This window comes from Oryctolagus cuniculus, chromosome 13, assembly GCF_051225735.1.
Source record: "Oryctolagus cuniculus isolate XC-2025 breed Fujian yellow rabbit chromosome 13, ASM5122573v1, whole genome shotgun sequence".
NCBI lineage: Eukaryota > Metazoa > Chordata > Mammalia > Lagomorpha > Leporidae > Oryctolagus > Oryctolagus cuniculus.
Genome location: NC_142879.1, coordinates 1557404 through 1582373, shown reverse-complemented (window position 1 = coordinate 1582373; position 24970 = coordinate 1557404). Strand labels below are relative to the sequence as shown.

Below are 24970 nucleotides of genomic sequence, written 5' to 3'. Positions count from 1 at the left end.
ACACAAGTTCTGGAACCACCGGACGGCAAGATCAGCCTTAAGCTGAGGAGGAAACCAAATGTCAATAAAAGCAAATCCCTCATCAGAAAACACAGAAGCCAAACTGTTCCCAGAAATCAGGAAAGGAAATCACCCAGCCCCTGCTTGTGACAGTCAAGGGCTGAGGCTGCGCACCAGCGGGAAAGCTGTCGCCCCCCGGGGCAGGACGGGAGGAGCCGGGGAGCCGCCTGACACCTGGCGCCTTCCAAGACTCCACGGTTAAGTGAGATCCACAGGTTCCTCCAACCAGAAGTTCAGGTTTCAGCTGCCTTTAATAAACTGATTGCAGTTACAAACTGATGGAAACAGCGATCCTTACTTATTATGATTATAGTTTGAAACAATAAAATGATTATCACTGAAAGTATCGCTTGCTTTATTTGAAATCTGAGCTTCTAAGGTCTGTATCTCCTTTCTAAAATATTTCCTAACAAATGCTAATGATACATAAATCTGTGATATTTAAGTGTAATAACTGACTTCCTCCATTCCTTCAAAAAATCCTCACCCGCTGGGGTCTTAACAGAGGAGCCAGTGGACAGCTCTGGGCCCGACCGGTCACTGAAGTAAGTGCACAGCTTCCAGGGGCTCGTCCTGAAGTAAAACGTGTCGGTATCCGGTCGCTGGTAGGCCCGTTCCTGCCACCTGATAAAACGCCCTTTCAGACACAATCGAAGGGTGAGTGCCAGGACACAGCTTCCCTGGGGCCGGGCTGGCCTTCACAAGCTGCTGATTCGGACTTTTCGTCCTGTGATAAGCAAGAAGGCACGAGACGTGTCGCTCCCCTCACGTCCCTCTCAACACAACTGCAATGGCAAACAAGCGCTTCCCGTTCAGAACCTCGGGGACGCCCTGCTGCGCCGCGTCTCTGGCACGTGTCAGTGCCACAGCTGTCTGGCACGGCTCCGCCTGGTGCTCCTGCAGCTGTGCAGCCTCCGTCCCCTGATCACTTGTCCTGCCACCTCCATCCCCTCCTCCTCCCCCTGGTTCTCCGCCCTAGGAGCTGAGGTCTGGGCTGTGCTCTCCTGCTGGCTTCAACATCTCTGCCGAGGCAGCTAGTAAGAACAGTCTGTATCTTAGTTCTGCTCAAAGCTTCCGAAACACATCGGAAATAAAGCACTGAAATCCCAGCGGGTTCAAATCTCAAGGTTAGGGACCAGAGCTGTGGCACAGTGGGTTAAGCCTCTGCCTGCAGTGCCGGCATCCCATACGGGTGCCAGTTCGAGTCCTGGCAGCTCCACTTCCGATCCAGCTCCATGCTAATGGCCTGCAAAAGAATCAAAAGATGGCCCAAGTCCTTGGGCCCCTGCACCCACATGGGAGACCCAGAAGAAGCTCTTGGCTTCGGAGTGGCACAGCTCCAGCCATGTGGCCATTTGGTCAATGAACCAGCAGACGGATAACCTCTCTGTCTCTTCTTCTCTTCTTCTAACTCGGTTTTGTTTTTGTTTTTGTTTTGACAGGCAGAGTGGACAGTGAGAGACAGACAGAGAGAAAGGTCTTCCTTTGCCATTTGTTCACCCTCCAATGGCCGCCGATGGCAGGAGCCAGGTGCTTCTCCTGGTCTCCCATGGGGTGCAGGGCCCAAGTACTTGGGCCATCCTCCACTGCACTCCCTGGCCACAGCAGAGAGCTGGCCTGGAAGAGGGGCAACCGGGACAGAATCCGGCGCCCCGACCGGGACTAGAACCCGGTGTGCCGGCGCCGCAAGGTGGAGGATTAGCCTAGTGAGCCGCAGCGCCGGCCTAACTCGGTCTTTCAAATAAACACAATAAATCTTTTCTTAAAAAATCTCGAGGCTACAGGTAATTCTCTCTGGAACCCTCAGTGTCCTCTGCTGTGCTGTGGACAGACAGACTACAGGACTCTGCAACCCTACAGTTTTGAAACAGAGTACTCTCCTCCCCAGGCAGTAAACAGCAAAACAACTAAAATGCACTGGATTATTCCCCACAGACGCGGCAGGACTCAGACCACGTAACAGAGCATCGCGAGACCGATTTCTGTGGGCCGCTCCCGTGTCACACACGTGCCCATCTTGCACATCCACGGAAGTCTGACGCCGAGGACAACACCGTAACGCCCCTGGCACTCATGGATGTGGCCCTTAGCCTGTGCTCCTCACACAACACGAACTCCCAGACGTCTGATCAACCGCAAGCTTGCCGGGGCCTCGGACGGCTGGCGCTCACCCACACTCACCAGCCCCTAGCCCCAAAGGCTGGCTGGGTGCAGGGTTCTCTCAGCACGACTGCTGCCGCACCTACCAAGCGGGGGATCCAGGCAGGTCTGGGGACACAGCCCCCAAGTCGCGGGAGGTACGTTTTAGCATCTCCCCTTCTGAAAACAGACTCGCCTCTGGGGCGAGGGCCAGGTGATGTGTGAGTGACGGGAGATACCAGGTCCCTAGGAGGCCTGGCAGCAGCACCTGCCAGCGACGGCTTCTTCTGCTCACCGCCCCCACCCCCAACACACACACGCTGTGTGCTTCTCCCTTGGTTTTCCCCAACTACCTGCCTCCCGTGCCGGGGGCAGGACGGCACGCTGCTTCAGTATTTTTCAAAAATCTCCATCACCCTCACACAGAATAATTTTGTTTAAAAAAAAAAAAAAAAAGCCTTTGCCAGAATAAAGGAGTAAGCATTTGACATACTTTAGAATAAATGTCACTCGCTGGGCAATGATTTTCAAAGGAATTTTAATTCTGTGAGGTCACAGTGAATGCTGGGCAAGGTTGCACAATGCCAGAGGCGTCGGCACCGCCTCAGGAGCCACCCACTGCCTCCCGTGAGACGCAGGAAAGCAAGGGGCACGGCCCTCCTGCCCTGGGCCACACGACACTTGGTAAAGGCTGCTCCAACTGGACTTCAGACTACACTTTCCCCCCTCGCTGACAGAATCTGGCAGAAGCCCTAATAATGGGGAAGAAAGCAAGCCCCAGACTGAGCCTGTGGGCCTCCTCGGCGTGTTGGGCAAGCCCTGCTCAGCACAGGGCCAGCCCCAGGAAAGGCCTGGAGCTCCCTGGGACCCCCGTCCGAGGGGCAGGCACCACCCGGGGGAGGGAGAGGGCGCTTGCTTCCACAGAGGGCCCTGCAGCTGAGACCCCGAGGCAGAGAATTCCAGGAGACTGGATTTCTTAGAACCTGAATTTTCATTACAACAAAAAGCTCAACGATTATGTCACTTGAAAGCTTAAAATGAGACAGAATCATAACTCACATGACTGTCCCAGGCCCCAGTGTTTCGCAATTCTGTGAACTCCAGTTTGAACCGGCTGAAAAGGCAGACCGCAAACACCACGGGGGGAGCATCGCTAATTCTTATCCGGGTCGGAGTCAGGTGGGAGCCATCCTGGGCCACTCAGCGACACTGCCCGCCACGTGCACGCCACGCCTCCCTCCTGCCCTCAGCAGGCCAGGCGCTGGGCGAGCACCGCTCAGACACCAGCTCACCGTCGGCACCGCCCCACTGCACCCCGTCCTTTCACAGTGACAGTGAGCGTTCCACTCACAAAGCAGCAGCACGTACATGGTCACGCGTCGGCACTCCCAGGAGTCTGGGCTCCTGCATGCACTCAGGAGCGGCCGTCTCATGGGGGAAATCCCAAAGTCTGCAAGCGCCAGCTCTTTGCAGCTGATGCACAAGTCACCGTAAGTGACTTCTAAGCAGGCTGGCCTGTCCCCACTTCAGGCCCACAAGAGGAAGGGGGCTCTGTGGGGCTCTGCTAGGCTCTGGCCTGCTGCGCGGTGTGGATGGGGCAGCCTCTCCTGTAAAAGCGCTTCTGGGAGGGGCAGCTGGAGGGAGCCAGTGCTTCCCCCCCCGGCCAGTCTCCACACAGCAAGGACAGTGTGACTGCCCTGTGCCACGCTCTGCTCCACACCGCTCCTTGAGCCCGTCACCACACAGCAGCTGGCGCACACGGAGCCCTCCGATCAGCTTCCTGGGGAGTGACCAGTGGGGTGCTGCTGACCAACCCCAGCGCCGGGTGCACCAGGAGCAAGAGGCCACACGGACAGCACCCGTACTTCCATGCTCTGTGCCGTGCCTGCCCAATCGCAACCTCTGATTAGGAATCAGTCCCCACAAAGGGTCCAGTGCTCACCCCACGGGGGCGAGGACACGAGCCACGTGCCATTCGCATTATGTGTACATGTGTGTCTGTCAAACTAAATTGAAAACTGCCACAACACAGCAGCAACAATCTCTCTCCGCGCACACACACACACATACACACACATGCGTAATCCTCTGCCGTGGAAGCTGTGGCCTGCGAGACCAGCCGTTTCCCGAGAACACACGGGTTCTGCCCAGGCCGCCACGACTTCCTGGCTGCGGCTCCTGCTCAGGATTCACAGCTCCAGTGAACGTGTCTCCAGGTCCAGGGCGCCGAGGCCGACACTGATCCCAGAGAGAGCCGCTAACCGCTGACCGCATCATGGAATGAATGGCATTTCTCCTCCACGGCCTCGACATGGAGGCAGGGAGGGGGCTGCACTTCCCTTTTATGTGCCCTTAAAAAGAAACCCAGGTGAGGCGGGTGTTGGGGTCTCCCCTGAGAAGTGCGTTGACTACATCAGCCTAGAGACTCAGCCAGCGGCTGGGACGGAGGCTGCTTGCACCTCCCTCTCGCTTTCTGGCCACAGACGTCCAGACGTCCAGGTGCCACCCCAGTCTCTACTGCACCCGTCAGTCCAAACTACATCTGTGCTCACGCTAACGTGGCAGCACGAGGCTGGCGCTGCTGAGGCAGGGGGTGAGGCTGCCACTCGGGACACCGGCGTCCCACACGGGAGCACCAGTCTGAATCCTGGCTGCTCCACTTTCATGGTTTGAAGATTTATCTATTTATGAGGAAGGCACAGTTACTGAGAGGCAGAGGGAGAGAGAGAGACGTATTCCATGCGATGGTTCACTCCTCAAACAGCTGCAACGGCTGGAGATGAGCTGATCTGAAGCCAGGAGCCAGGAGCTTCTTCCAAGTCTCCCACGTGGGTGCAAGGGCCCAAGGACCTGGGCCATCCTCCACCGCTTTCCCAGGCAGAGCGCTGGATGGGAAGTGGAGCGGCCGTATGGGAATCGGCACTGCAGGCGGCGGCTTTACCCGCTACGCCACAGGCTCTCTGTTCTTGGAAAGAGATGCCAGTACCAGAGTGAGGACCGTGTGACAATGATCACAATGTGGCTATGCACACAGAGGAAGCAACATTCATAGCTACGCACCAAGTGATACGAAAGCCACACGATTTTTATACTCTATACGCTACCTCAATGCAACATGCAAGGTCTGTCTTTCTGGATCTGGCTTATTTCACTTAGCGGAATGATCTCAAGTCCCAAGCATTCTGTTGCAAATGCCAGGATTTCATGGGTTCTACGGCTAATGCCATCGTGTGTTGACCACATCGTGTGTGAGTGTGTATGTATTATCAGCAGCTGACTGACATCGCAGCTGGTTCCAGATCTCAGCCACTGCGAACTGAGCTGCTGCAAACGGGCGTGCAGGTCATTCTCTCGTATGTGACTCAGTTCCTCTGGACACAGTCCCAGGGGCGGGACAGCTCCTCTTCCTGAGGCATCTCCACACTGTTTTCCATAATAGTTGTACCAATTTGCATTCCCACCCACGTGGGTCAGGGGCCTTTTCCCCACGACCTCACCAGCATCTGCATTTTTCTGATTTTTGGATGATGGCCCTAACTGTAGTGAAGTGAGGCCTACTGTGGTCTTTATTTGCATCTCCCTGATGGCTGCTGGTCCCGAGCATTGTTTGTGTCTGTTGGGCATTTGTATCTCGTCCTTTGAAAACGTTTATTCATACCCTTCGCCCATTTCTTAACCAGATGGCTGTGTTGTTGAGTTTCTTCAGCTCCTTAAGGTCCCGGAGGTGAACCCTTTACCAGACGCGGTCTCTCACGGCCTCTTCACTTTCAGTGCAGGAGCTTCTGGGCGCTCCCATTTGTCCATTTCTGCTTCTACCACCTGCGCTTTGCAACTAAGGCTTGGGATAAAAGCTGTGTCTGCTACTAGCAATCTGCTCCATATCTGGTCAAAGGGAAAATACACATCCACTCAGACAGCCCACTGGCCCTGCTTGGTAACCCGCCAGGCGCCCCCTCGCACTGCTGGGCAGGCCCGCCAGGATCTGAAGTTGCCTGCACGCCTGCTGGTTCACTGGCTAATAGTCCACATCCAGAGCAGAGCACGAGCCACGAGGGCACGGCCTGCTCGGTCACCACAGAGCCCAAAAACGTGGGCCTTCCTTCAGCGTCTTCAAACTGCGCCTCTGTCTCACCCTGGCGGTGGAATTGTAACTTAATGCAAAATAGCTTTAAACTTAAGAGTGTCTTACACACAAATCAAAAATAGTCTAAATTTTTGTGTGACCATAAGGCTACAAGTTAAATACTACTCTTCTGAATTCTATTATCAATTATTATTGCACTGCAATTGATCAAAGCATCATAAATAGCTAGACGTCCATGAGTAACTACTCCGCACAGACCGACCGTGTTGGCTACACATCCCTGAGAGTCAGATGAGACAGGACACTGGACATCTCGAGCCCGAGTGACACCACTGTGGCTGGTGCCCTGCACACCAAGACGAGGCGGCCGCACAGAGGAACCAGGAGACCCCACTGCAGACAGCATCCCAGCACCGCTGGGAGATAGCACACACGGAGGTCACAGGTCAGGAGCCTCTGAAGACCCTAACCCTCAGCCCTCGCACTCTTCACGCACTCCCGGGCAGGGGACCCTGGGTCATGGCCTGCCACACCCACAACGAGCAAGGCTGGCTGCCCTCACACAGAGCTCTGTCTTTCAAAGAGAACTCTCAAGCACAAAGGTATCTTGGACAACAATTCACTTCCTCGTTCTGGGGTAAGAGACCACGGTCAGCGGACAGGCAAGCCAGGGCCAGAATTCCAGCCTTTTGACCTGAGGTGCGGGCTGTGGCAAGCTGGCTGGCCTCTCAAACGCTGTGTTCCTGGGGGCAGGCAGCCAGCGGAGACGACACTCCTAACCCATCCCACAACGGGCATAACCACGGGATGAGGTCCACAGAAACCACGCGAGCTGCCGTGGCCCAGCGGGGGACACCCCCAGGCAGCCGTCCGTGTGCTTACACCTCCCCAAGGGCCTGGGTGCCCTCGGGCCACACCCTGAAGAGGGGAGGGCCCCCAGCCAGGCACCCCGCGGGCTCCGCTAAGGGCCAGTGCTTGTGAGGAGCAGGACATAGAGTCTACTCTGCTCGAGCCAGGACACACATCCTTGTTTCTCAACCAGAACAGCAGGCGGGCGAGAGTTAGCAGGATGAAACAGACAAAGCGGCAGTGGTCAGCGAACGCCAGTTCCCTTCCTGCAAAGCCATCAGCATCAGGACCTGAGCTTCCTCGGCCCACGTCCACACCACGTGGCCTCCATGCCCGGCTCCCTGCTGGCATCAATCCTCTTCCACGCTCAACAGTTCTCAGAAACGCCTGCGGCCTGAGGGGAAACCCAGAATGAGGCGGGCCTGGGCCTGAAGCCGAGATCTGACACCTCCGGGCTGTGATCCGTGGCCCTGGCTCCTGTGGGGTGACCACGGGGCTCACAGCACAGCAGGACGCTGTGGCGCCTGCTCGTGGGCTCTCACTGTCTCATCGACACATCTCCCCTCTCTGTGGCGCTGAGTGTTGCTACGCGCACCAGCAAAGCTGGGGGGTGACACGGGGTCTGCAGCCAACCCTTCACGTCAAGGCAGCCCTCGGTCCAAAGACGGGCCAGGTGGCGGCCACCAGGAAGCTGAGGGCTGAGTGTGACCTAGTGGGTGGGTTGAGTTGACATCCCAGGGGACATCGACAAGAAGTAATAAAGGAAACACACATCTGCCAAAAACAGAGGGAAAACCCTCCACCCATGACATGCACTCATGCAACAAGTATTTCTGGAAAGGAGGGAAACCTTAGGGTGGAGACTTCATGAGCGCCGAAGATGAACTCTGTATTTCTTTTGGCTTAAGATTTCAGTACTTCCCACACAGGTGCCCCCCATGGCAAGGATGGGCCAAAACCCAGAAGCCACTCCCAGTGACACCATTTTTTTAAGATTTATCTGAGAGGCAGAGTTGGGGAGGGGGTAGGTAGATATCTTCCCTTTGCTGGTTCACTCCCCAAATGGCTGCAATGGCCAGAGCTGGGCTGACCTGGAGCCGGGAGCCAGGAGCTTCTTCCAGGTCACCCACATGGGTGCAGGGGCCCAAGCACTTGGGCCATTTTCCACTGCTCTCCCAGGCCATGAGCAGGGAGCTGGATCAGTAGAGGAGCAGCCAGGACATGAACCGGTTCCCATATGGCATGCCAGTACCACAGGCAGAGGCTTAGCCCCCCACGGCACAGCACAGCCCCTCCAGTGATATCATGTCCCTTTTATTAGACTCAGCCATTAGACAAGTCCTTACTGGGTGCCTTAAGCACCAGGACTAGGGCATCCGTGGCGGTTGGGTCTGTCCAGGCTGCTAGGACGAGGCCCTGACAGCTGGAAGCTCGTCACTGAGAGGGAGTCATCTCCCAGGGCTCTAACGCTGGGGCCCAGCGATCAGTGCAAAGCCCGTGCTGGGTTTGTAGACAGCGGCAGAAGGGATGCAGAATGTCTCAGGGCCTCTCCAAGGCGGCACTGGTCCCACCCGTGAGGGCTCTGTCTTCACAACCCCATCACGGGAGAATGAGGTCTCAAAACACAGGCTCTCAGAGGACACGGCCGTGCCAGCGGCCCACTCCCTTCCCGTCCTGGAATACATTACCACGAGGTTCACGTCACAAACCAGCGGTGGCCAGGGCTCCTCCTCCACTCTCCATCCCCCAGATCCACTGGTCACAGGCACGGAGGGCCGTGTGGGCCGCTGACACAAGTCCCCTGCTGACAGGTGTCTGCCTAGCACCTGGGGTCGTCAATAACTTGCAGAGGCACATTCAGGTCCGACTCGGACTCCGCCTCATCCCTCGTCCATGGACACTGCAAACGCGTCACTGTCTGGAAGCCAGAACACTTGATTTCCGCCACTCCACTTCACTCTGGTCCACATCAGACCACTGTCCTCCACCGCACTGCCACCAGCCCCGGCACAGCCACAGAGCCACGCATGACACCACCCTCACTCACGGACTTCTGTGTTAGCCGCCTCATCACTGCCGTGACCGCACACCCAAGTAGAGCTACTCGGCAAGGACGGCTGTGTCGGCGTGCACTTCAGAGGCTCGCACGTGGGGAGCCCCGTGGACTCGGCAAGGACGTGTCGGCGTGCACGTCCAGAGGCTCACACGTGGGGAGCCCCGTGGACTCGGCAAGGACGTGTCGGTGTGCACGTCCAGAGGCTCACACGTGGGGAGCCCCGTGGACTCGGCAAGGACGTGTCGGCGTGCACGTCCAGAGGCTCACACGTGGGGAGCCCCGTGGACTCGGCAAGGACGTGTCGGTGTGCACGTCCAGAGGCTCACACGTGGGGAGCCCCGTGGACTCGCCAGGACGTGTCGGCGTGCACTTTCAGAGGCTCACACGTGGGGAGCCCCGTGGACTCGGCAAGGACAGCTGTGTCGGCGTGCACTTCAGACGCTCACATGTGGGGAGCCCCGTGGACTCGGCATCTGGGGAGGCCAGAGGACGGCAGAGGGACGAGCACACGGCCGGGCAGGGCTCCCCAGCCACGTCACCGCGATTCTGTCACGGGAGCACCACGGAACCGCCTGCCCTGGGAGTCGCTTCCCACAGCCCACCGAGCACACCTCACCGGGGTGAAGCTCCACCCGCAATCCTTCATGTGACCAGCTGGGGATCGAGGACTTGGGGGCCACACAAACCACTGTGCAAACTGTGCCACTGTGTTAGTGTCCTTGTCCAAAGGGTCCAGTCGCCCAGCACAACTGGCCTCACCACGAGCCTCAGAAGGCTGGAGGCCTGCGGCCCAGGGGTCAGCAAGTGAGGGAAGAGGAACTGCTGGTAAACACACGGCTCCCGCTCCGGAGCACCGAACGGCTCCCTGCTGGCGCCACCCACCCAATCTGGAAACTCCCTCACTTGCCCCCACGCAGGCTGCAAAGAGCCACGGCTTGTCCCCCATGCCCAGCCCCACACTGCTCAGCACAGCTCTCCATGGTACTCAGAATCCGTCTGCAGGCTGCACCACGCACAACCCCAGGTCAGCCAGCCAGCTGGGAATGCCCGCCCTCACCAGGGTGCACCCAACAGCCAGAACCCTGGCCCATCGGCAACTGCAGGGTCCCTGTGTGTCAGGCGCTGCCAGCCACAGACACCCCCAACGGCCTGTGCGATGCCTCTGCCTGGGCCTCTCACAGCCTCATGGACAGCTGCGTGGCCACCTTCCCTGGGAGTCGAGATCCCTGTCTGAACAGAGGCGATGGCCAGTGTTCACTTAACTGACGCGTCTGGTGTGAAGCTGCAGGCTCGAGAGTCACAGAAAGGAATAAACTGCGTCTGCAGAGGGGCTGAGCGGGAGGACGCCGGCCTAAGCGTCAGGACACAGCTCCCACGTCCAAGCGCCCGGCTCAGCCAACTGCGTCTGCAGAGGCGCTGAGCGGGAGGACGCCGGCCTAAGCGTCAGGACACAGCTCCCACGTCCAAGCGCCCGGCTCAGCCAACTGCGTCTGCAGAGGCGCTGAGCGGGAGGACGCAGGCCTAAGCGTCAGGACACAGCTCCCACGTCCAAGCGCCCGGCTCAGCCAACTGCGTCTGCAGAGGCGCTGAGCGGGAGGACGCAGGCCTAAGCGTCAGGACACAGCTCCCACGTCCAAGCGCCCGGCTCAGCCAACTGCGTCTGCAGAGGCGCTGAGCGGGAGGACGCAGGCCTAAGCATCAGGACACAGCTCCCACGTCCAAGCGCCCGGCTCAGCCAACTGCGTCTGCAGAGGCGCTGAGCGGGAGGACGCAGGCCTAAACGTCAGGACACACCTCCCACGTCCGAGCGCCTGGCTCAGGTCTCGGCTCCGCCCCCAATTCTAGCCTCCTAGCGCACCCCTCACAGGCAGCAGTGGGGGCTCAAGCACTTGGGTCCCTGCCACCCCCATGCGAGACCTGGATGGAGTTCTCAGCTCCCAGCCTCCGCCCGGCCACTGCAGACGCTGGGGGAGTGAACCAGACGTTGGGAGCACTCGCTTGCGCGTGTGTATGCACTTCTCTCTCAAATAAATAAAATCAGAGGAGACCCGTGCTTTGCTGCCCCACAACCCACGCTACAGGTAAGCGTGAGGACGGAAGCAATGCTTCAGCCTCCACCGTGACTTAGAGTGAACAAGCTGCTTGCCAGGGGCCGGAACTCCGCCTCTCACACAGCAGTCTAGGAGGTGCAAATTCCCAGGGGCCACCTGAGTGCGACCCAAAGCAGCCTTCAATCCTCTGCTGCTTCTGAGCGGTTGCCGGTGTCACAGTCAGGGCTGAGCCCGTGAGGACAGGGTAAGACCGTGCTGACAAGAGCGGATCCCAGTTCAAACAGAAAGAGTGCTCTGCCCACTAGAATGGATCTGAACAAACACTGCAAAGCCTCTTGTATCACTGGACCTGCAGCTGTTTGCGACTGGCACTGTGGCAAACCTGTGAAGCCGCCGTCTGCGGCACCAGCATCCTATAAGGGTGTTGGTTTGAGTCCCGGATGCTCCACTTCTGAACCAGCTACCTCCTAATGTGCTTGGGAAAGCAGCAGAGGACAGCCCAAGTGCTTGGGTCCCTGCACTCACACGTCAGACCTGGGTGACCGGGGAGACCAGTCTCAGACCAGCCCAGCTCCGGCCATTGTGTCCATTTGGGAAGTGAACCAGAGGATAGAAGATCTCCCTCTCTCCTTCTCTCTCAGACTCTGCTTTTCAAATAAACAAACAAGGGGCTAGCACTGTTGCATAGTGAGTAAAGCCACCACCTGCAGTGCTAACATCCCATATGGATGCCAGTTCAAGTCCAGGCTGCTCCACTTCCCATCCAGCTCTCTGTGATGGCCTGGGAAAGCAGTAGAAGATGGCCCAAGTCCTTGGGCCCCAGCACCCATGTGGGAGACCTAGAATAAGCTCCTGGCTCCTGACTTCGGATCGGCCCAGCTCCACCTGTTGCAGCCATTTGGGGAGTGAACCAGCAGATGGAAGACTTCTCTCTCTCCCTCTCTTTCTCTCTGCCTCTCTGGAACTGCCTTTTAAATAAATAAATCTTTAAAAAAAAAAAAAAACCTGCAACTTCTTTGTTTTCTTTTGACACAGTAGCCAACAACAGTCAGCAGAAAGCATTTTCTTCAAAGTAAAACCATTATGCAAAAAATAACTTTTAAAAAGGAAAGAAAAATGGGAGAGTAAGACCTTAGCACACCTAAAGGCAGTGTATGGGGTATGAGTTCAGGGGAAGCCGATTCTCATCCCAACTCCCACTGAACTCTGCCCACTTCACACAGCCGGCAGCTCGACACAGAGCTGAGCGCCCTTGCCAACGGGCACCCCCAGCCCAGCCCCCAAGCACCCACGCCAGTGGGAAGCAAGGCAGGGATGCAGCAGTCCCTTCTCGCTCAGGCTTCTGCACCAGCACCTCCAGAGTGAGGCTTCCCAGCGGGGACGGCCAGGGACACCCGCAGCCTGTGGTGCAGGCCCCAGGCTCTGGCCACCTGTGCTTCACACATGCGCACATGAGAGGCAGCAGTGACGGCTCTACGGTGTGTCTGGCTGCCCACATGGGAGATTCAGGAGGAAGGTTCCAGCTTCCTGGTCTCAGAGGCCAAGTCCAGCCTTCACGGCTGTGGGCGTCTGGGGAGTGGGCCAAGCCAACAGACAGAGGTCCTCTCCCTTCTTCCCTTCTTCCTCTCTCTCTCTTCCTCCCCCCACCTTCAAGTAAATGCAGAATTTTACAAAGGGGAACAGGACGTTAGAAGAACGTGAGCAGCAGACGCAAGAGTGTCCTGGCAAACATCCAACAGAACCGGCCTCTGCTGGGGCTGGCATGACGGCACTGGCACCCTGGCAGCCTCCACGGTGTAGATATTCTCTCAGGGCCCACTGCCAGGCATCAGTGTGATGTCACTGAGCACAGAGTGGCAAAGAATTAAACCACTGGGGACACCCAGCCGTTCCGATGGTGAGAAACCACCAGGACACCCAGCCGTTCCGACGGTGAGAAACCACCAGGGACACCCAGCCGTTCCGATGGTGCGAAACCACCGGGACACCCAGCCATTCCGACGGTGAGCAACCACCAGGGACACCCAGCCGTTCCGACGGTGAGAAACCACCAGGGACACCCAGCCATTCCGACGGTGAGAAACCACCGAGGACACACCACTAATACGAAAGCTCCGGCACTCCTCGCTGGCAGCTGACAACGTGAAATCCACTCTTCCACAGTCCCCGGGGTCCAGTCATGTGTCATGGGTTCACACAGGCTGCACAAGTCACGCAAGTTCTCTGAAACCCATTTCTTTTTCTGTAGAACATTAATGAAGGACTCACGAAAGTGTTTTACGAGGGGCAGGTGTTGGTGCAGTGGCTAAGCTGCTGCCTGGGATACCTACACCCCATATCAGAGTGCAACAGTCCAAGTCCCGGCTCCACTTCCAATTCCAGCTTCCTGCACCCTGGGAGGCAACAGATGACGGCTCAAGTACTGGGTCCCTGCCACCCACCGGCAAGACCCAGGAGGGGCGGCTCCTAACTGGGGCCTGGACTAGCCCCAGCTAACACGGGCACTGGAGCAGTAAACGAGCAACAGACGGAAAGCCGGCCCCTCCCTCCCGTGTGTGTGTGTGCGCGCGCGTGTGCGCCTCTCTTTCAAATAATAGGAGAGTAAATTAAAATTCATAAAGAAAGCGTTAAGAGTATTAACAGATGCAGTTTGTTCCTCGCGGTGATCTGGGTGACCTATGAACCCTGGACTGACTGCACCAACTGGGAAGTCAGATATTTACAGACTTGGACCGACGGCCCGGCTGACCCAGCTGAGTGAAACAGCAAAGAAGCTGAACTAGGAGGTAGAAACGCAACGGCTGAGCTCCTCGGAAGGCCTCTGGGTGCTTGCAGGGCCGTCGCGTGGTGTCACGCGTGCAGTGCACCGTGCGCTCCAGCTGCTCCCGCTCAGACCCCGGGAGCGTTCGTGGCCACGGCACAGACACTTCGGATTCCATGGGACCCTCACCTTCCACTCTCAAGGCTTTCTGAAAACAGTGCAGACACCCCAAGACCTTTGGAAAAGGTTGCTCTCACCACATCTGCTGCCAGACCGCAGGCCGAGGGAAGCGGAAATCTCACAAGCCTGTTTTCTGCGCTCCCCGGCACAGTCGCTCCAGAAACTCCTTGGCTTCACACACGACCTCAAAACAGGACGCTCTCCCTTTCCAAGTCCATCTGCGTTTAGTTTCAGATCCAGCCTTACGCTGAAATATGCAACTAAGTCAGACACAACAGCACCACAGTCCCAACAGTGCCCAGATTGGCAAGTCTGAGTTCGGATGAGCACAGGACACATCAGTCAGATGATAAACGCAAATCCCAAACCCTTTGCCCGAAGATGCGACTCCAAGAACCCCCTGCAGCAGCACACTGCCCTGCTTTCAGACGAGCAGAGACAAAGGCTTCGATGAGCAAGATGCAGCTTGCAACCACAGGACTCAGGTAACACCTCCCAGCCGGGACTTAAAGCCCAGGGCCACCTGAAGGAAAGATGGACAGGAAAAGAGAGTACCAACGTTAGCACAAACATCGTGAGCCAAAAACTCCAACCTAGTCAGTTACGCGCTGAGTCTGTCTTAGCGGACTTGGGCAGTCCTGCACTGCCGGCTCCCACCCGAGTGCAGCTATGCACTGGCCCCGGCTCAGCACGCCAGCCTCTCCTGGGGACAACAGCATCCAAAAATCCATGCAGCCAGTGTTCTTGGAAGCAGAAGTCAACCTTCCCTTTCCCGAGAGAGAGAACTCTCTCCAACGGTGCCTCACCAGAGTTGTTTTCCGGGCAAACAAGCAGAGCAACACCCATTCAGAAAACCAGAATTCAGGTTGCCAAGGAAGTGACGCAAGAGCGACCGTGCTGAGCAAAGGGGCCGTGTCCTGCGAGGCCCAGCAGCCTGTGCAGTCTCTGGGAGAGTGATGGAATTTGGGTCAGGCCCAGGACGCCAATTTATCCTTTCCCAGGCACAGAAAGCTTCTCATTCTGGATAGAATAATTCTGGAAGGGCCAAGCAAAGTGCACAAGGGCCTCTGGTCAATCCCAGCCACGGCGCAGTCTGACGCCACGCGCTCGGAGGTCTCGGCGGGCCCGCGGCCGGGGCTCCCGGCTCAGCTGCTCACCTTCAGGACGGGAGCAGGACCAGGCCCGTTTCCCTTCCGGCCTTGTGCGCCCCTTCACCTTTGCTGCTGCGACAATCACGTGACCCAGGACACAGGGCCTGAAGGGAACAGACAGCCACAGGGAGGAGCAGAGGCAGAGGGGAGGAGGAGGGGCTGTGTGTAAGGCAGATGGGGAAGACCCGAGCCTGGTGACTCCCACCTTCCAGGCAGCACCCACCACCTGAAGCACTGCACAGACCCGGCCACCACCTACGACTTCCTACGAAACACGAGACGCTAAGAACCCCAAAGCGCATTACCGCTAGTGTGGTCAACGTTACGGGTACGATCCTCACTGTCCACACGCACGCCATCACCAGACTCCGTGAAGGGTCAGGACAGAGCCTGGACGGGCACTGGTGGTCTTCCAGCGGAGACTTCGAGCATCCACGCTGTTTCTCACACGAGTATATGATCGTGAATTGACATAATATGTTCTCATCTTTTTCTCTTTAAGATTTATGTATTTATTTGAAGGGCAGAGTTACAGAGAGAGAAAAAGCAAAAGAAATAGAGCGAGGTCTTCCATCTGCTGGTTCACTCCCTAAATGGCCACAACGGCCACAGCTGGGCCAGGCTGAAGCCCGGAGCGTCTTTCCAGGTCCCGCACGTGGGTGCCGGGCCCACAGACTTGGGTCATTTTCCGCTGCTTTTCCAGGCGCTTTAGCAGGGACCTGGATGGGAAGTGGAGCAGCCGGGCCTCGAATGGGTGTGCACAGGGGATGCTGAACGCCGCTTGCAGCAGTTTTACCGGCCAGGACTTGTCCTCCCTAATCCTGTACTCCGGGGCAGGCATCCGGCCTACCGGCTAAGACACTGGCCGGAGTGCCCGGCTTCAATACGGGGCTCCAGCACCCGATTCTCGCTTCCTGATCTTGGGAGACAGCAGTGACAGCTCACATGGCTGGGTCCTGGTCACCAACGTGACCTGAGTTCCAAATCCGAGTTATTGTGGGATTCAGGGAGTGAACCAGCAGATAGGATTGGGTCTGTCTCTCTCTCTCTCTCTCTCTGGCTCTCAAATGATTTTCTAATTACAATGATCAATATTTTTAAAGAACACTTGATTTTAACACTGTAATTCAACAATTCTGGTTTAATATCAGTTCTGCCTTTTTTTTTTTTTTTTGGTTTCTAAACCAACAAATTCCCAGTGTCATCAAATTCTCAGATCTTCCAAGTAAACTGAACTCAAATTCTCAGAAAACTGAAGCATATAAAAATATGCTCACTGATGTCTGAGACGTCACTGAGGACCGCGCATCTGCTCCCTGTCTCAACATCACTAACTTGTTACCAGCTGAGAACCTCCCAACGAGGAGCAGAAGAACCTCCTGCTGCACTGTCACACAAGCTCTCTGCCCGCCAGCTGCGGAGCTCTCCCCAGCTCTGTGCCCAAGGAGGTAAAACGCTTCTCCGTTTCAGCTCCTTCCAGAATCAGCCAAAGACGGAGGGAGCAGACCGCGTGCCCCTCCACCTCCATTCCTCACTCAGGGCCGTCTGTCCTGCCTGACACGCAGGGATGCTAACCTCCCCGCAGCAACAGCTAAGAGGTGGCCAAGCGCCCAACGTTAACGACCAAGTCAGCTCACTGTGTTCCGCTTTCATAAGACACAGAGCTTTCATTAAGAGAAGGAAAAGCACCTGGCTCCTGGCTCCTGCCATCGGATCAGCGCGGTGCGCCGGCCGCAGCGTGCCGGGCGCGGCGAGCATTGGAGGGTGAACCAACGGCAAAGGAAGACCTTTCTCTCTGTCTCTCTCTCTCACTGTCCACTCTGCCTGTCAAAAAAAAAAAAAAAAAGGAAAAAAAAAGAAAAAGAGAAACCCTTAAATTCAAAAACAACTTTTCCTGATGAAACTGATGGTGACAAACTGAAAAAACAACCTCAGTCCCATCTACAGAATTCTCTGCCTCTGAATTCACCTGTTCACTTGGTAACAACAGGGTACATTTCCATTCACTTTTAGCTCACAGGCCGCGTTCAAACAGCGGGGCTGGCCCCAAACCTGAAGCCTCCATGGCTCAGAAGACGTTCTGTCACCTGCTGGAGCTGCCTCCTGGCTCCCAACACAGCCCCGGGAAAGACAATTTAGGAAATCGTGTGCCCTCAGCACTGGCTTGCACCTCCCTCCTCCCCTGTCTCTGAACTCTTCCTTTCTCATTTCTTGAAGACCTCACGAAAAGACAAATAGCTATAATGCTACCTACTTGATTAAAATGACAACATTTAACACTTTTAAATTTTCATTTTTTTATGTATTTATTTGAGAGGTAGAGTTACAGAGAGAGTGAGAGGAAGACAGAACCATCCACTGGTTCACTCCCAGAATGGCCACATTGGCTGGAGCTGGGCCAGTCAAAGCCAGGGGCCTCCTCCAGCCTCCCACGTGGGTGCAGGGGCCCAAGGTCTTGGGTCATCTTCTACAGCTTTCCCAGGCCATAGCAGAGAGCTGGATCAGAAGTGGAGCTGCCAGGACACAAAAAGGTGCCCACGTGGGATGCCGGCCATGCAGGCAGAGGCTTAGCCCACTATGCCACAGCGCTGGCCCCAAAAAACTGACATCTTTCAAAGTAGCAGCACCTGCCTGGAGAGCTGCCCCAACACACACGGAACAGTTCTCAAACAGCTCCAGGAGTCCAAAGCATCCGCAGGTGCACCCCTGGGGCTCCGTGGGTGGTGGTCCCAGGAGAAGCCCTGCTCTACCAGCAGATGCCAGCTGGCTCAGAGCCAGCCCCTCCTTCAGCAACACCCCTGCACCCAAACTCACTTGTGGCTCCCCTACAAACTGGCTTCCCCAGCCTACGACCCCGCCGCTGTCGACTTTCCTGATGCACAGAGTCCAGTGCTGTACCAGCACCAGTTTCCCTCTGCACGATCATCCGGGAAAGCCACCCCTGCAAACCTGGTCAAGCAGGCAGCAGACACAGGGGTCTCCACCTCTGCTGGCTGGGCCATCACCCCCCACGCCTCCTCCTCGGGGCAGCTCTGGTCCCCCAGGAGAAGGCTGGGGCAGGGAAGCTCATCTCTGAGCAGAATCTGCTGGCCAGCGGTCAGGAGCCACCCCTCGCCAGCCTATTCATCCTCTCGGCAAACGCTCAGCAGTCCCTGGTGTGTGCCAGGCCCTGAGCCTGAGACACAGAACCCACAGAGCTGTGAGCGACACCATCAGGGCGAACAGGACGCTGGGAACACCAGGGTGTGTCCACCAGATGACCCGGGATGAGCAGTGCCTCCCGGAGAGGAGCAGTGTGGGAAAGGCACACACATGGAAGCAATCTGTGCGCTCCTCCCCTTCCTGCGCCCGCCCCCAAGTCCACGCCCCTTGCTGCAGGACCGTCACTCAGCCCAGCGTGGATCTGCAGAATGTCAAGATGCCAAATCGATTCAGCATTTTGCATTTGAAAATCCAATCCAAATTTGGATTTGGAGAAAAGCACAGTGACCGACTCCACATTGGCGACATCGGGTCCCACATTCTTAGAGACAGCGCTGCCCGAGATGCTAAGTCTCTTCAAGAGAGGACGGCTGGAACGCTCTTCACGCGATGGTCCCACCCCCGCACCGCCCGCTTCTCCCAGCCAGCCTCGGCGTCTCCGTCTGAGGGTTTTCACAGCCATGAAATCGCTTCTGTGTGGAGCTCAATATCCTGCCTCAAAACCCAGATATGATTCACATATGGTACCTTCAATATTTCTCAAACAAAGCAATCTGCATGCAATCTTTTATAAAATATATACTTTTTTCCCAGAGCATTTAAAACCTGCCTTGCAGGCTCTGGACCCCTTGGAAGGCACACACTGCCCCGCTTCTCCTTCCGAGGAGAGAAGCCACACACTGCCCCGCTTCTCCTTCCGAGGAGAGAAGCCACACACTGCCGCATGACAGGGCTCCAGCACACAGCGCTTCAGAGGGCACGGCCACCAAGCTGCCGCTTGTCCCTGCCCTGAGAGCCTGCACAGGCCACGCAAGCTCTCTCACACATCACACAAGGTGAGCGGTAGCTGTTGTTGGCCCAGACACACAAACACAACCCACGAACCTGGCGGGGAGGTCACTTACAACTACTTACGGGGGCTCTGTGAGTCCCGGGGGTCACATCCGGGCCTCTTGGCAGCCAGTGGCATTCTGAACCCCAAAGGTGAGAGCGGCCACAGGAACAAAGACCTGGGTCCTCAGCTTGCAACGTGAGTGACGGCGGTCAGGGCGGACGTCCGACCTGCACGAGCTCCACGCGGCTAAGGGTTCACCCCAAACCTTCAACAGAGCCCCAAGGACATACGGCAGCCAGACCTGCTGACACAGCTCCTCCACTGCACCAGACACAGGGGCACCCTCCTCCCTTTCTTCTCCATTTCTTAAGAGACATTGATTTTTTAATATCATCTTGCAAGATACTTAGACCTCCACGTTAGGTTTCCAATTTTAAAAACGTAGTCGCCAGCTCAATATCAATTTCCTCTTTAAAGCCAGCCTCGCTGGGACAAGGGCAGTCCAAAGCCAGCAGACTGCATCTGATCCTCTCCATGAGGAAAAGAGAAAGGTTCACTTTACTTTTGTTTATTTGAAATTACACAGAGACAGATCTTCCATCCACTGGTTCACTCCCCAGATGACACAATAGCCAGGTCCCAGCCAGGCCAAAGCCAAGAGCTTCATCCAGGTCTCCCACGTCAGGGCAGGGGCCCAAGGACGTGAGCATCCTCTGCTGCCTTCCCAGGCATTCGCAGGAAGCTGGATCAGAGGTGGAGCAGCCAGGACTCAAATCAGCGCCCACAGGGGTGCCGGCATCACAGTTGGTGGCTTTATCCCTTGCACCACAGCGCCAGCCTCCTCTCTGTTCTCTTTTCCATCACGGCTGTGGCAGCCACAGAGCGCCCCAGCAACCAGCAGGTTTCTTCCCACGCTCTTGCTGGGCCAGGCTCTTCCCAGTTAAGCCCGCCACTGGTTTCCTCTTCAGATGTCCACAGAGAATCTCTGAGAAAGATCTCAAGAAGCTGATATGGGACCGGTGCTGTGGCGCAGCAGGTAAAGCCACCGCCTGCAGTGCCGGCATCCCACATGGGCATCAGTTTGAGTCCCGGCTGCTCCACTTCTGAACCAGCTCTCTGCTGCGGCCTGGAAAGCAGTAGAAGACCCAGGTCCTTGGGCCCCTGCACCCATGGAGGCAGAGATGCAGAAAACAGCAAGGCAGCTGGATCCACAGGTCTGCAGCTCCAATCATTCACAGCTGGAAATGCAACCCCAAGCAGTCGCTGAAGGCCTGGGGCTGGGTGGGCTCACGGGGGTGGCTGCCACAGCATCAGAGGCAGGCATGGCACACTGCCAGTCGGCAAAGGCTCCCCGCCTTGAGCAGGTGGCGAGCTTGGCGGGACACACCAAGCGTCAGCTTCTGGGCAGGGCGTGCGCTGGCAATGAAGGAACATACAATCAACTCAGTAGTTTTGTAAACACTGAGGTTTTAAAATACAATTATTCTAGAAACTTCGAGGATCCCAACACTTGCCAGTTACGGAGTTAAAACTAGTGAATAGGAGGGCATTTTCCCAGTTGGATCCATCGATACATGTTAACTGTTAGAATTTTTTTAATTCTCATTTTTTAAATTTTACTTGAAAAGCAGAGACAAGGAAAGACACAGACAGATCTCCCCTCCCCGGGATCACTCCCCAGGGGCTCACAGCGGCCGGGACTGAGCAGACTGAAGCTAGGAGCCAGGACTCGCTCTCCCACGTGGGAGGCAGGGCCTGCGTCAGCAGGAGGCTGGGATCTGAAACGGAGCCAGCCTTGAACCAGGACCCTACATGGGGCGCACACACCTTACCTGTGGCACCAGATGCCCACCCTGGGCCCAGCGCTGTGGCGTAGCAGGTTAAGCCTCCAGCAGTGACACAGTCATCCCACAGGGCCCCAGGTGGAATCTGGTGTTCCACTTCCGACTGAGCTCCCTGCTAACGCACCTGGGAAAGCAGTGGAGGATGGCCCAAGTGCTTGGGCCCCTGCACCCACATGGGAGACACAAAAGAAACTCCTTGCTCCTGGCTGTTGTGGCCATTTGGGGAGCGAACCAGTGGATGGAAGACCTCTCTGTGTCTCCCCCTCTCTCTCTGTAATTCTGCCTTTCAAATAAAGCCAGTGTCTTAACATATAATAGGTATGAAGAAAGTAAGATTTGTCCTTAGGATGTATATCAGATAAACCGTGCATCTGGCCTATGCTTTTGTTTATATCTGCTCATCATAGCTATGATTTAGATTTACCTAACTTACAGCACTAGGTTTCCCTAGAAACAATGGCTGCTGCTATAAAACATTTCATTTTCAATCATAACTGCTGTTTTTCATGTTACTTTGTTTTAAAATTCAGTATCAAGGGGCCTTGTGAAAGGCTTTCGTCTTGGCCGTGTTCAGGACAGAAACGCGAAGTTCTAGAATGACAGGGTACTTCCCCCTACACTCACCCAGGTCAGCCTGGAGCAGGGTTCCGCCTCCCAGGCCCGGGGGCTCCAGCTGTGACCCCGGTGGCCACCACAAGATGGCCCCACTGAGAGGACTCTGCACTGTCACTCTCTCAACAGGGAGAACCCTCGCTGCGGCCGGAGCAGGGCGCTCTCCACTGCACACCCCTCTCCAGGTGAGGTGTCAGCGCATGACCACAGCCATGCACACTCAGACGAGGACACCAGGCATCCAGCCCTGCAGGGAGCACGGCCGGGACCCCCAGGAGCTGGTGCGGCCCGCCCGGGAGTGCACGGACCCAGGCAGAGCCAGCTGGCCTGAGCAGCCGCGGCCTCGCGCACGCCCAGCCGGGGCCTCACCAAGGCCTGAGTCCCGGGAAGAAACCTGCCCTTCCAGACACCATGGTCTAGCTCCCAGGTCCTGCACAAAGCAGCTCAACTTAGCTCTCCTCCAGCAGGACGCACGAGTCCTGATGGAGAGCTCAAGCTACCGCCAGGAGGGCGTGCCCGCACCCAGCGCGTTCCGGACTCATTACCACGGCGCAGAGCCACGTTACCACCACACGACATCACCACCACGGCAACACCCTGCATTATCACCGCCACGGAAACACACATCACCACCACTGATGTGCCACGATGCCATCACCATGGCGATCCATGACATGGCCACCATGGCAACGTGCCACCACAGCATATGACAGATGAGGAAATCAAGACCCACCGAGGAGGCCCAACTGCACAGGTGACTGTGTACCTTACCCCACGTTCACACCAGCTCAACACATGGACTCCACACCAGCCCCCCAGTGCACCGGAACCCAACAGGGCGCACACTCGAACTCCAGCCCCCGTGCACAGGGACCCAATGGGGCACACACTCACACACCAGCCCCCGTGCACAGGGACCCAATGGGGCGCACACTTACACACCAGCCCCCGTGCACAGGGACCCAATGGGGCACACACTCGCACACCAGACCCTGTGCACGGGGACCCTACGGGGCATACACTCCCACACCAGGCCCCCCCCTGCTCCTACCCCAGGCCCCCCACCCCATGTGCACACTCTCACACTAGCCACCGTGTGTACACTCGCACACCAGTTCCTCGTGTGCAAACTCCCACGCCTCCCATACCAAGTCCCCCGTGCACACTCCCACACCAGGCCCCCATGCTCACACTTGCACACCAGCCCATGGGCACACTCCCACATCAGGCCCCCATGTACATACTCCCACACCAGCCTGTGTACACACTCCCACACCAGCCCCCCATGTGCACACTCCCACACCAGGCCCCCCCGTGCTCATACTCCCACACCAGCCCATGTGCACACTCCCACACCAGCCCCCCATGTGCACACTCCCACACCAGGCCCCCATGCTCACACTCACACACCAGCCCAGGGGCACACTCCCACACCAGCCCCCCACGTACACTCCCACACCAGCCCCCATGTACACTCCCACACCAGCCCCCGTGCTCACACTCGCACACCAGCCCATGTACACACTCCCACACCAGCCCGACTGCTGCTGTGTGAAGAGCTCCAGCCTGCTTGCCTCGGTCTCCCTCACTGCACAGCTAGGACAGTGCTTCCATTCCAGGGGAACGGGGGCTGTGCTCAGGATGGCAGGGAGGCGTGGGGTGGGAGTGGAGAGAAAGCGGTGTCCAGCTTGGGGAGGGACCCTGCATGGCCAGGCAGGTGGGCACAGGGCAGAGAGGGACGTGCTGTGGGTGGCAATGGCTCTGTAGCTCATCACAGAGGGAGACGACCAGACGCAGAAGCACAGGCCAAGGCGCCACGAAACCTCCACCACCTGCAACTCCGACGCCTCCTCCCATGCTCCGTCCGTCCCATCTCATCTTCTCCTTCTCTCAGTGCCGCACACGGCCAAGGACGTCCACCCCACGCCATGGCTCTCCAGCCGGCAGGGAGGGAAATGCTGTTCTCTGTGGCCCCGAGACAGTTACAGGACACGCGTGAGCCCAGCGGGGACAGCAAGCAACAGGCTGTCCGCACACGGCCCACAGCTGCCAGGAGGGGAGGAGTCGTGTGCTGGTCACAGGGCAGGGGCGTCAAGGCGCGTCCCAAGTCGGAGGTCTCGTCACTCCAAGAACTAACACCTGCCCTTCAACAGTCTGCACGTTCCAGAGGGCTCAGCAGTGCCGCAGCCGGCAGCACGGAAGGAAGAGGACACACACGACTCGGCGCTTCGCCAGCAGAGGCAGACGAAAACCCTCCTTTTCCCATCCCTGCCAAAACATAAACCAGGCTCGCTCAGAGGGCAAACCCCCGAGGACCCGTGTGCGTGAACGAAGAAAAGCAGCATGGGAAAATCCCCGTGGGCTCTGGCATCCGCCCGCGGGTCTCCTGCCCTCACTGGACAAGAAGTGTGAACAGCACCCAGCAGGGTGTGGGCCCGGGGCCATGGTCTGGGAGGGCCACAGACAGGGAGGGCCACGGTCTGGGAGGGCCACGGACGGGGAGGGCCACGGTCTGGAAGGGCCATGGACAGGGAGACCGGAATGGGGAAACACCACATGGAGGGCAATGATGTGGACAGACGCAGCTGACCGGCTGGGTGGAAGGTCACCTGCACCTCTGCGGTCCTCGCCGCCACTCAGGCCATGGCCACAGCCAAGCCTCCACCCCACCAGCACCAGGCTGGGTGACCTCTGAGGCTCCTGGGAGACGGAGAAACGCCCAACAGCAGGGCTGCCGCGACTCTCAGAGGGGAGGGGCCGCGTGGATTAGGACGTGGGCATGGCTGCTCATGGAGGAAGCAAGCAGAAAGAAACCACAGGGCGCCTCAGCTGTAGCTCCTCCCCCTGACCAAATGCGTGACTCGGCACTTGTCCTCCACGACACTGCAGGTGCACACGCTGGGCATCAGGCGCTCGGGAGCTCAGCGGTGTTTCATGCAGGGCAGGGGGAGCCAGGAGCCTTCTGCCGGGCCCATCTGGCCATCCCGGAAACCTGAATCCCGAACTGGAGCTGTGGGGCAGGCCCTCGCGTCCGGGGAGGGGGTGCTCAGTCCAGGAGGTAAACGGAACCCAGGCCCGAGTCTGCGGGTCCGTGCAGACGCCCCGACACAGAGAAACAGCACCCAGGCAGGACGGAAGCCACAGCTT

General features: G+C 57.4%; 1 protein-coding gene across 6 annotated transcripts in view; it reads right to left on the bottom strand.

Moving 5' to 3' along the window:
• Positions 1–24970, bottom strand: part of RGL1 (ral guanine nucleotide dissociation stimulator like 1) — a 192632-nt gene that overhangs the window by 134656 nt on the left and 33006 nt on the right. The window contains exon 1 of one of the 6 annotated variants that reach the window (XM_089311968.1): positions 14774–14997. The exons of 4 other annotated variants lie outside the window; for them this stretch is intronic. The gene's annotated coding sequence lies outside the window, so the exon portion shown is untranslated. Of the gene's footprint in view, positions 1–3258; positions 3525–14773; positions 14998–24970 lie in introns of those variants that run through there. One more of the 6 variants, XM_070055003.2, reaches the window with a different exon arrangement.